The sequence below is a fragment of the Canis lupus genome, chromosome 30 (assembly GCF_011100685.1).
Source record: "Canis lupus familiaris isolate Mischka breed German Shepherd chromosome 30, alternate assembly UU_Cfam_GSD_1.0, whole genome shotgun sequence".
Classification (NCBI taxonomy): Eukaryota; Metazoa; Chordata; class Mammalia; order Carnivora; family Canidae; genus Canis; species Canis lupus.
Genome location: NC_049251.1, coordinates 10,993,288 through 11,005,881, shown reverse-complemented (window position 1 = coordinate 11,005,881; position 12,594 = coordinate 10,993,288). Strand labels below are relative to the sequence as shown.

The 12,594-nt window shown below is 38.0% G+C and overlaps 1 protein-coding gene across 5 annotated transcripts in view; it reads left to right on the top strand.

The window, feature by feature from the left end:
* FRMD5 (FERM domain containing 5) overlaps window positions 1–12,594 on the top strand; it is a 310,915-nt gene that overhangs the window by 204,441 nt on the left and 93,880 nt on the right. The gene's annotated exons all lie outside the window — the stretch shown is intronic.

Genomic DNA, 12,594 nt, shown 5'->3' with positions numbered 1-12,594 from the left:
CAATCAACAGCAGACTTTGGAAGAAGTAATGCGATTTGTCACTGATTATCATACGCATCTGCCAGATGATTTGGCCATGGTCTCATAGTTTTTGGCAGAGTGGAGATTAGTCCCCAGAGTTTCCAAATTCTGAATCTAGTACTCTATCTAGTTTCCATCATATGGGATGCAATCAAAATCATTGACCATCATCTTCGAGTTATCCTACAGTGATCTTTTTTTTTTTTTCTTTCTGGATTTAAGTGTTTCTATGGATTAGCTTTTAAGAGAAGATGCTCAAGTAAGGTTCTCCATAGCACATGGGACAGTGGTTGTGGCAAGGATTTTGAGGTAATAGGTACTATGGGCCCTGGAGAAAATCTGGGAGCCCAGTCCCTGGGCACCAACTAGCGCTCCAGATGCTGCTCCTTATATGCTTAAGTAACTGAGTTGCACACATGCTTGTTTGTATGACTACACACATTGCCTGATGGGAGAGGAAGATTGTGTGTGGGGGGGGCAGGGGTCATAGGAGGTGGCAATGTACTATTCTGTGAAGCTTATTTTTATTTCTATGAGATATTCTTTTTTAATTTTAATTCCAGTTAACATATAGTGTAATATTAGTTTCAGGTGTACAATATAGTGATTCAGCACTTCCATACATTGCTCAGTGCTCATCACAAGTGCCCTCCTTAATCCCCATCGCCTAATGCACTTATCCCTTCCCTGCCCATCACCTCAGGTAACCATCAGTTTGCTCTCTATAAGTGAGCGTATTCCTGCATTTGTTTCTCTCTCTTTCCCCACCCCCTTTGCTAGTTTTGTTTCTTAAATTCCACATAGGAATGAAATTGTATGTCATTTGTCTTTCTCTGACTGATTTATTTCACTTAGAAATATGCTGTCTAGCTCCATCCATGTCATAACAAATGGCAAGATCTTATTCTATTTTATGGCTGAATAATATTTCATATCTTCTTTATCCATTCATCAATCAGTAGACACTTGGGCTGCTTCCATAATTTGGCTATTGTAAATAATACTGCTGTAAACATAAGGGTATGTGTATCCCTTTGAATTAGCATTTTTGTATCCTTTGGGTAAATACTCAATAGTATGATTACAGGATCATAGGGTAGTTCTATTTTTAACTTTTTGAGGAAACTCCATATTGTTTCCTAGAGTGGCTACACCAACAGTGTAAGAGGGCTCCCCTTTCTCTACATCCTCACCAACATCTATTGGTTTCCTATGTTGTTAATTTTCACCATTGTGACAGGTGTGAAGTGGTATCTCATTGCGGTTTTGGTTTGTATTTCCCTGATGCCAAGTGGTATTAAGCATTTTTTCATGTGTCTGTTAGCCATTTGTATGTCTTCTTTGGAGAAGTATCTGTTCATTTTTTTGCCCATTTCTTAACTAGATTATTTATTTTGGGAGTTATTTTTAACTTTTTGAGGAAACTCCCTACTGTTTTCCACAGAGGTTACCAGTTTGCTGTGTTCTGCTGCTTTGTTATTGGTGTGTAGAAATTAATTTTGTATCTTCTGACTTTACTGTATTGAATTTGTTTCTAGCAGTTTTTTGGTGGAGTCTACCAGTTTTCTACATATATAGTATTATGTCATCTGCAAAGAATGAAAGTTTTAGTTCTTCCTTGCCAATTTGAATGCCTTTTATTTCTTTTTTTGTTGTCTGATTGCTTAGGTAGGGCTTCTGGTACTATGTTGAATAAAAGTGATGAGGAGTGCCTGGCTGGCTCAATTGGTAAAGCATGTGACTCTTGATCTCAGGGTTGTGAGTTCAAGCCCCACATTGGGTGTAGAGATTACTTAACAATAAAATCTTTAGGGGTGCTTGAGTGGCACAGTCAGTTAAGCATCCCACTCTTGGTTTCAGCTCGGATCATGATCTCAGGGTCCTGAGATCAAGCCCTGCATCAGGCTCCATGATCAGCAGGGAGTCTACTTGAAGATTCTCTCTCTGCCCTTCTCCCCACTCACACTCACTCACTCTCTCTTTCTCTCAAGTAAGTAAATCTTAAAAAAAAAAAAAAAGTGAGAATGGACATTCTTGTCCTGTTCCTGACCTTAGGAGGAAAGCTCTGTTTTTTCCCCATTAAGGATGTTAGCTGTAAGTTTTTCATATAGGCCTTTATTATGTTGATGTATGTTCCCTCAATACCTACTTTTGTTGAGGATTTTTATCATGAAAGATGTTGTACTTTGTAAAATGCTTTTTCTGCATCTATTGAAATGATCATATGGTTCTTACCTTTCTCTTATTCATGTGATGTGTCACATTGATTGATTTGTGAATATTGAACCACCCTTGCAGTCCAGGAACAAATCCCACTTGAGTGTGGTTAATAATTTTTTTTAACATATTGTTGAATTCTGTTTGCTAGTATTTTCTTGAGGATTTTGCATCAGTGTTCATCAGAGATATGGCTTATGATTCTCTTTTTTAGTGGCGTCTATCTGGTATTTGGTATCAGGGTAATGCTGGCTTCACAGAATGAAATTGGAAGTTTTCCCTTCCTTTTTCATTTTTTGGAATAGTTTGAGAAGAATAGGTATTAACTCTTCTTTAAACGTTTAGTAGCATTCCCCTATGAAGCCATCCAGTCCTGGATTTTTGTTTATTGGGATTTTTTTTGATTACTGATTTAATTTCTTTGCTGGTTATTGGTCTGCTCAACTTTTCTATTTCTATATCAGTTTTGATAGTTTATATGTTTCTAGGAATTTATCAATTTCTAGATTTTCCAATTTGTTAGCATACAGGTTCTTTATGGTATTTGTATTTCTGTGGTGTCAGTTATTTCTCCACTTTCATTTGTGATTTAATTTGAGTCCTTTCTCTTTTTTTTTTCTTGGTAAGTCTGGTTAGTTTATCAATTTTTTTTTTTTCAAAGAACCAACTCTTGGTTTCATCGATCTGTTCTATTATTTTTTTAGTTACTGTATCATTTATTTCTGCTCTAATCTTTGTTATTTCCTTCTTCTGCTGGCCTTTGGTTTCATTTGTTCTTTATCTAGCTCCTTTAGGTGTAAGATTAAGTTGTTTATTTTAGATTTTTCTTTTCTTCTTGAGGTAAGCCTGTATTGTGATAAAGGTCCCTTTTAGAACTGCTTTTGATGTATCCCAGAGGGTATATACTGTTGTGTTTTCATTTTCATTTGTTTCTATGTATTTTTTATTTCTCTTTTGATTTCCTAGATGACCCATTCATTGTTTGGTGGCATGTTATTAAATATCCATGTACCACTTGTGCCTTTTCCAGATTTCTTTTTGTAGTTGACTTCTACTTTCATTGCATTGTGGTCAGGAAAGATTCATGATATGACTTTGATCTTCTTGTATTTATTGATGTGTTTTTGTATGCAATATATGATCTATCCTGGAGAAGATACTATGTGCATTTGAAAAGAATGCATATTCTGTTTTAGGATGGAATGTTCTGAACATATCTGTTAAATCCAACTAATTTAGTATGTCATTCAAAGCCGTTGTTTCCTTGTTGATTTTCTGTTTAGGTGATATATTCATTGATACATGTGGGGTGCTAAAGTCCCCTACTATTATTATATTATTATCTATTAGTTTCTTTGTGTTTGTTATTAACTACTTTATGCATTTTGGTATTGCTGTGTTCGGTGCATAAATATTTATAATGTTACATGTTCTCGTTAGATTGTCCCTTTATTATTATATAGGGTCCTTCTTTGTTTCTTGTTACAGTCTTTGTTTTAGTGTCTATTTTGTCTGATACAAGTATTGGTACTCTTTTGACTTACATTTGCATGGTAAATGTTTTTTAATCCTGTCTCTCAATCTGTTGGTATCTTTAGGTCTCAAATAAGTCTTACAGGCAGCATGTAGATGGATTTTTTTTTTCTATCCATTCTATGTCTTTTGATCAGAACATTTAGCCATTTACATTCAAAGTTATTATTGATAGGGGATCCCTTGGTGGCTCAGTGGTTTGGCGCCTACCTTTGGCGTGATCCTGGAGTCCCGGGATTGAGTCCATGTCAGGCTCCCTGCGTGGAGCCTGCATCTCCCTCTGCCTGTGTCTCTGACTCTCTCTCTCTCTCTCTGTGTCTCTCATGAATAAATAAATAAAATCTTTAAAAAAAAACAAAGTTATTATTGATAGATGTGTATTTATTATCATTTTATCATTTGTATTTGTTTCTGAAGACTTTCTCTGATCCTTTCTTATCTTTCTGTCTCTCATGGTTTGCTGATTTTCTTTAGTGATATGTTTAGTTTCTTTCTCTTTATTCTTTGCATATTTATTAGTGCATATATGGTTACCATTAGGTTTTTATATAACCTCTTTTGCATATAGCAGACTATATTGATTGTTTAAGTGTGAACCCATTCTTTACTCCTCTCCTCCCCATGTATTAGGTATGTGTTTTCACATTTTACATCCTTTTATTTTGTGAGTTTCATGACTGATTTTTTTATAGAAATATTCATTTTTTTACTACTTTTGTGTTTCCTACCTTCTTTCTGTCCTTTTTGGTCTTTCCTCTCTACTCAGAGAGTCCCCTTTAATATTTCTTTTAGGGTTGGATTAGTGGTCATGAACTCCTTTAGTTTTTGTTTATCTGGGAAACTCTTTATCTCTCCTATTTTGAATGATAGCCTTACTAGATAGAGTATTCTTGGTTGTAGATTTTTTGCATTCAGCACTTTACAGAAAATAATTTTTTTCAGTAAGTTCTACACCTAATGTGAGTCTTGAACTCATGACCCCGAGATCAAGAGTCACATGCCCTACCAACTGAACCAGTCAGGTGTCCTCACTCTTCAGCACTTGGAGTATATCATGCCACTCCCTCTGGCTTGGAAAGTTTCTGCTGAAAAGTCACCTGCTGGCCTTATGAGGTTTCCCTTGTAAGTTACTGTCTCCTTTTGTCTTGCTGCTTTAAGATTTTTTTCTTTATTGCTATATTTTGCCAATTTAATTACAATATGTCTTGGTGTGTATCTGCTTTTGTTGGTTGTTGGGGGTTTTCCTTGCCTTCTGGATCTAGATATATGTTTCCTTCCTTGGATTAGGGACATTTTCTGCTCTCATTTTTTTTAAATAAATTTCCTGCCCTCCTTTCTCTTCTTCCTATAATGTGAAATTACACTTGATACAGTCACTGAGTTCCCTAAATCTATTCTCATTTTGCATAATTCTTTAATCTCTCTTTTGTTCAACTTGATTACTTTCCATTAATCTGTCTTCTAAGTCATTAATTCATTCTTCTTCCAGCCTGCTATTCATTGCATCAAGTGTGTTTCTAATCTCATTTATTATACTCTTCATCTCTAATTTGTTCTTTTTTTATCTCTTTGTTAAGGGTCTCACTGATGTCTTCTCTTCTCAAGTCCAGTGAGTATCCTTATAATCATTTTTTAAAATATCCCATCAGGTGGGGTGGGGAGCACCTGGTGGCTTAGGGGTTGAGCATCTGCCTTTGGCTCAGGTCATGATCCCAGGGTCCTAGGATCAAGTCCTGCATCAGGCTCCCTCCAGGGAGCCTTCTTCTCCCTCTGCCTATGTCTCTGTCTCTCTGTGTCTCTCATGAATAAATAAATAAAACATTTTAAATAAATAAATACCCCAACAGGGGGTGCCTAGGTGGCTCAGTTGGTTAAGTGTCTGATTTCAGCTCCAGTCACAATCCCAGGGTCCTGGGATTGAGCCCCATGTCCGTCTCCCTGCTCCATGGGGAGCCTGCTTCTCCTTCTCTTCCCCAATTTTGCTCTCTCTTGCTATCTGTCTGTCTCTAAATAAATAAATAAAATCTTTAAAAATAAGTAAATAAATAATCCATCATATTGAGGCACCTGGGTGGTTCATTCGATTAGGCATCCAACTCTTGAGTTCAGCTCAGGTTATGATCTCAGGATCATCAGATTGAGCTCTGCATTGGGCTCCATGCTCAATGGGGAGTCTACTTGAGATTCTCTCCCTCTACCTCTGCCCTTTCCCCTGCTCATGCTCTGTCTCTCTCAAATAAATAAATCTTTTTTAAAAAAATATAAATACTCCATCAGGTATATCTGTTTACCTTAGCTCTCTGGCCTTATCCTTGTCCTGTTCTTTCATTTGAGATAAATTTCTCTGTCTTCTTATTTTGTCTAAGTCTCTATGCCTGTTTCTCTGTGTTAGAAAAGTCAGCTACATCTCCTGTTCTTGAGAGTAATGGCTTTATGAAGGAGAGGTCCTGTAGTGCCCTACAGTGTAGTGTCCCCAATGTGTACTGCATGCACTCTGCTGTTGTGTCCGGGCTGCTTTATCCTTCAGGTTAGTCATCTGCAGAGGCTCTCTTTTCCTGTTGTGAGCAATATTTGGTCCCTGGCCTGAATGTGGTGCATTTTAATAAGGTATGCCCTGGTCTGCCTGTGAAATGAGACCTGTCAGCATCAGATCCAAAGCTCCACAAAACTCCCGAGCCAGGAGATGATGTGGGAGCTGGGGTTGGGGCCAGTCTTCTCGGGGGGGAGGGCTCTCACATCAGAACTGAGGCAAGTATGACTTAGAGAAGTGGTTCCACCAAAACATGGGAGGCAGGGCTTTGCATAAGCATATTAGGTAGTGAGTGGTGACTCTGCACTGGTTCCCACAGTTATTTCTGTGCTTATGCTGAGAGCAGGGGGAGGGAAATGGCACCATCTAGCTCCTTTGTTCCTGGCGGAGTCTCTTTGTGAATAAGGTTTTCTGGGATTCACTCTAAGATGAACAAATAACCTCCCTACTGTGTGCCCTAGATGCTCCTCAGAACACTGTTCCCACACGATACATCTGAGGGCTATTTCCCTGCCTTCTCTCCAAGAGCAGTGCCATGCCTGCTGACCTTTAAGACTCCAGGCTTTAAGCCCCACTGACTACAAGAATTTATGAAGTTTATGCCAGTTGCTATGGGGATCCATTTTTCGCATATGCTCCCCTGAGTGCTAGTCTGTCTCTTGCCCTTCTTTGTGACCACGTCTCCCTCCCCACCACAATCCATTTCTGTCCCAAATCACATCTCAGCACCCCTTACCTTTTTTGAGGTGGCCTCATCTCTACCTTTAGTTATAGAGTTTATTCTGACTGTCATCTAGTTGTATCTATGGGACAAAGTGAGCCTAGGGTCCTCCTATTCTACCATATTCCAAGTCCATACCTCCGTGAGATATAGTTACAATTAAACTACAACTCTAGCTTTCAATTTGTTGACAGAGGAAAATGAGTCTGTCTGTAATTCTGAGAGAACTAAGAAGTGGAGCATATACCCCTTTGATATGTTGTATAAATTCATGAAAAATGAATGGGGAATGCTGAATAGTGTGTTCAAGCAGTTAATGTTTACTTACTGAGCCTGACATAAAAAAGAAAACAAAAAACAGAATTTGTCTACCTCCTAATTTTCCTGAGCTCACCTGTCACAAGCAACAGTGTTTGAAATGCTAATGCGTCTTATAGCTGTTTTACAGGAGGAGCGGCATAATCCTGGGAAGCTGGAATCCAAGGATTTCTTTATAAATTATCTTCACTTTCTCTCAAGCACATGCTGCCCTACACTATGGCCTCCCATGAGGCTCCAGAAGATGAAAGATAGTATTTCATAGAATCATGACATTGTAGAGCTGAAAGAGTCCCTCCCTATTTCAATTCCAAATTCTTATTTTTCTCCCCTGAAACCCAAAATAGTCAACAAATTTAGCCACACAGCTTATTTAGGACTAGACTTAGACAAGAGCTCAGGTCTCTGGACTCCCAGGCAAGTGTGATTTTTGACTGCATCATATTGCACCTAAAAACATTTTCAGGGACACCTGGGTGGCTCAGTGGTTGAGCGTCTGCCTTTGGCTCAGGGCATGATCCCGGGATCTGGGATCGAGTCCCACATCAGGCTCCCTGCATGGAGCCTGCTTCTCCCTCTGCCTGTTTCTCTACTTCTCTGTGTGTGTGTGTGTCTCATGAATATATAAATAAAATCTTTAAAAAATAAAAAAATAAAAACATTTTCAGACTTCTTTAAATGAAATATGAAACCCTAGTGATTTGGCATTTGTGAATTTTGGTGGCTGTGACAGACTTTTGGAGGAGATAGGATGGCATTGTTATAGTTGGTTGGGGGAAAGCAGATAAATACTTTTCTACTGAAAAGAATATGGAATTTGGAATGTGTCCCCAGGTGGCTGGAATTGAGACAGTAGATGTCTATGAGTGGCTAGGAAATGGACCTGAGCTTCTTGCCTAAAGCCATGGACCAGAAGGGATTGTCCATTCTGTGGAAGAGTCCATTCAATGACCAGGGAATGAGGCACAGAATTTGGCGGCCCATACAGATGTTGGGTGAAAAAAGAGTCATCCTTGAAAAATCAGCCTGAAAAACCCATGAACCATGCCTAAGGTTGCGGCCCAGATTTATACTACTTGTAAAGTGCAGAAGCCCCAAACCAAGAAATCTAATATGAAAAATTGATCTAAAGACTAGGAGAAAAAAAAAAAAAAACATCATCACAGTCTCTCCTTTAAGATAACTTCTCAAATCAGGGCACCAGGAAGAGTCTTATAAAAGGTAGCTCTCCCAGGTCATGTGCTCACAGAAAACAACAATAAAACCATTTGCAGATAGAAGAACCAAGATTCTGCAGATAATAGAGCCATCTGAAGGAAATTCAAAATAAGTCTGCTTTAAATGTTCAAGAGATGAAGGAAGAAAGAAGTCTTATATGAACAGGATATTGGGAAGGCTGGTCTTCATTATCCAGCTGATTCCCTGCAGGGGTATTTACCTCAAACATAATTTTTCTGGGACTGATTTTATGGCAAATCACAGATTTGAGCCTAGTGAGTGGTCCTTGGTGTGGTAACTTTCTCCGTTTTAAATAGTTTTTTGCCTTTTCCTAGCTTTATCAGAAGTGATGAATAAATACAATTCAGCTCATAAGAATATGCTCCCTTCCTCTGGAAGTAGATTGTCATTGCTTGGTTGTTATTGGAATCAGTCCTCCAGTGTCATCTCCTCCACGTCCCTGGTATGTTTCATCTCTGATTTATTCAGACTTATTCAACTTAGCCATTGTTGTAGAACTATGCTATGAATCTATTAAAGTGGCAGGCTACCCTCCATATTCTTTTACACATTTCAATTTTTCCGAAAATTCTTTTAAAAGATGAAAACAGTCCTATCTGAGCTATAGACTGGAGACATAAAGAATTATCCATGAGGGGACACCTGAGTGGCTCAGTAGTTGAGGGTCTGCCTTTGGCTCAGGTTGTGATCCCGGGGTCCTGGGATCAAGTCCTGCATCGGGCTCCCCACAGGGAGCCTGCTTCTCCCTCTGCCTGTCTCTGCCTCTCTCTCTGTGCCTCTCATGAATAAATAAATGAATAATCTTTAAAAAAAAAAAAAAAAAGAATTATCCATGAGTACCATACTCATTATAAAAGATTCATAGACCCTACGAAGAAGATGCAGAAAAGGTCCCATTATTGCTTTAAGTTAAGATTTGCTCTGAAAAAAACAAAAAACAAACAAACAAAAAAGATTTGCCCTGAAGACTAGGGTAAAAATGTACAGAGAACACCTGTTTTGGTTATGTGTAGATGCATCCATTCACAGGATAATTAGAAGGGAAAGATCATCCTTAAAAATGAGAAGATTTAAGAAGTGAACTTCGGGAAATTTAGTTTGCAAGTGAATCTTTTTTTCTTTTTTTACTTTTTGAAATTAGTTTTATCTTTCCACGTGAAGTTTAGCACCAGTTAATAAATATTTTAAATATTTTAAATATACCCTGATAAACAGACAGACATTACCTTCTGTTCTTTGGGAAACATACCAGAAGTCTATTGTAAGGTAATAATTTTCTTTTTCTTTTCTATTTTCCTTTGTTTTCTTTCTTTCCTTTTTCTTTTCTATTTTCTTTCTTAAAAAAAAAAAAACATTCTTTCAGTATAATTTATGAAAAACCAAAGAGTTCTTTAAAGACTTCTTAGTAGGGATACTGAAATTCCATTTCTCTTCCAGTGAAGTATAAAAATTGAGTCCTCCAAAAAGAAAGCAAGGATTTCTGGCAAATTTCCTGAATATAGGACCAGGAGTCTTCCCTCTCCCCCACCCCATTCTGTGAGTCCTATGCAATCCTCAATAGTTTTGTCTTAGATACTCTATGGTGTACATGCTATATTTGGATACCTGTAGTTTTCTGTCATTTTCTAGTCCATGACTTTGTCTAAGCAGAGATCAATTCAGTCTCAATTTGGTATTTTTAGCTGGTCCCTTGTTCAAGAGTTACAAAATGGTATCTGTCAGAGACTTTCTTCATAACATTTAGTGAGAACTAGGTTAATATTACCAGGTTTTCCCATAAGTGATGCCTTTCCAGAAACTTTAAGATACTTTTAAAGACCCTCCGGTGCTTCATTTTCATTTTCTCCAAAGAAAAACAGTAATGGGTTGGGGGGGAAAGGTTAAAATCTGTAGTGTCCTGGCTCCATTTTATGTAAAAGCATTTAATTTCTAAGTAAAAACCTTTTCTTCACTACTTTAAAAGTCTTGAGATCTATGCTTTCTTTAATCTGATGAATTATATGGCTCCTCATAAAGTTCTCTAGCATCCTTATCAGTTATCTTTTATATTACTATAAGATATTTTTCTTTCTTGTCTAGAATACAAGATAATTCTAAGACCTCACCCAGTCTTACTGTTAATGACTGATATTCATTAAAGCTTGTATAAGCTTAAGTTGGTGATTCTATTTCTGTAGAGAAAGAGAATGTGTTTTCCCCCTATCTTCTCTAGAGAAATATTCTTAGACAAGCCCTATCTGAGTAAATGAAACTTATATCTACCAATGAATAAGCCTTGTGTTCATCACCCTTCATGATTCTTCCATCACCAAGTTCTATCCATTTTATTTCCCAAACACCTGTCACATCCATTTACTTCTCATCTCTTGCTAGGGCCATTGAAAGAGCCTCCTACCTAGAGTCCTTGCCATAATCTTATGCCCTTCTGATTATTCACAGTCTGATCCTGCCACTCCTTCGCTTAAAAACTCTTCAATGGCTTATTTTGCTCTTAGAATAACATCTCACATCCTTGATGGTCTCCAGGGCTCTGCACCATCTGACCTCTGTCTTTTCCCCACATTCCATATCTGGTCCACTCTGTGCTCCACTATTCTGCTCTTCCAGTTCCTTGAATATGCCTCATTCTTTTCTGGCCCAAGGACTTTGCAAATCTGTTTTTTGTCTGTCTAGAGGACTCTTCCCTTCACCCCACTTTCACTTAGGTATCTTCTCTATTTCTCTTACATTAGAGCACTTCCTCAGAAGCCTTCCCAAAACCCTAGACTAGGTCAGATTTCCCTCATTATTGCTCTCCTATTGTCCCTGTCATTTTCCTTTATAAAATTTACTTAGTAGGTCTGAGGATTTGTAGACTTGTGGATAATTATTGTGAATTCAAAGACAGCGGAGGTTATACCACTTTGCTTATTATTCTAATCTGTAGCCATAAGCACAGTACCTGGCAAAGAAGAAGCTTAATAAGTGGTTTTGAAGAAATAAATGACATTTACATATAACATATGATGAATTCATGAAAATGAGCATCATCTGCAACCTACTGTGTCTGGCCAGGATCAGCTCCAGCCTTAGCTTTACTGAACCTCTCTCCTCCATTGAAATAGCATGTATTTTCAGTCTCCTGGGGTGCTTCCAACCGAGAACCAGTCTTAAGCTCAAGAAGACTCTGGTTTCAGATGTGTGGTTTGGGTGTTTAGGTTTTCAGTGATTATTTTGTTTCATATGTAAGGGTGAAAACTGTCAAGAGTCTAGAGTGTCAGAGTAGAAAGATGGAGCAGCACAAGCTAAGGAGTATTGAGAGTCAGGACCAGGTTATAATTAAAATCAGGCAAGAAAGCATTTAAGGGACCAAATAACTTCAGTGGTAGCCAAAAAAGCCTTAGGAGGTGAGTAGGGAGATATTAAAGACTTACTGGAGAATCAAAAGAGATAGATAATGAGTTACCTTCACTAATACTAACTCTTCCTAAAGAGGAACACATTTGTTTTTCCAATAGCAGTGATCTAAAGGTTATCTCTTATACCCAACCGGCACTGTCCGTTTTCTGAAGGACTTCTATAAGAATGGAAAGGAGGATTCTCTATTACAGGAGCTGAGATAGTTGAGATCCTAGCTATACTTAAGCAGAGGCGGGTTTTATTGACTTAGAGGAGCACTTAAGTGTTAAGTGTAGCGAATTAGCTTTGATTTTTTTTGGAAACATACTTTGTAGGGTTTGAATACCTTATTAAAAGCAATATGATACTACATGAAAAGAGTAAACAAGCATCTTGGGAAATCATGCTTATAACCAATTAAATTTATAGACTAGGATTTCAGAGTGGCAACGGGAGGAATTCAAATGGAACATCTGGGATTCTGAGCAGTGCATTGGAGTTGGAATTCAACCATAATCTGACATCTTCTGGTTTCTTTACCCTAAATACTCTTTTCTCCAGTTGGAGATTGGCCTTGTTCTTCAAGTCCTGATTTTCAAATCATTGCCCAATGCCTGTGCTGTTGTTGAATAAGAGA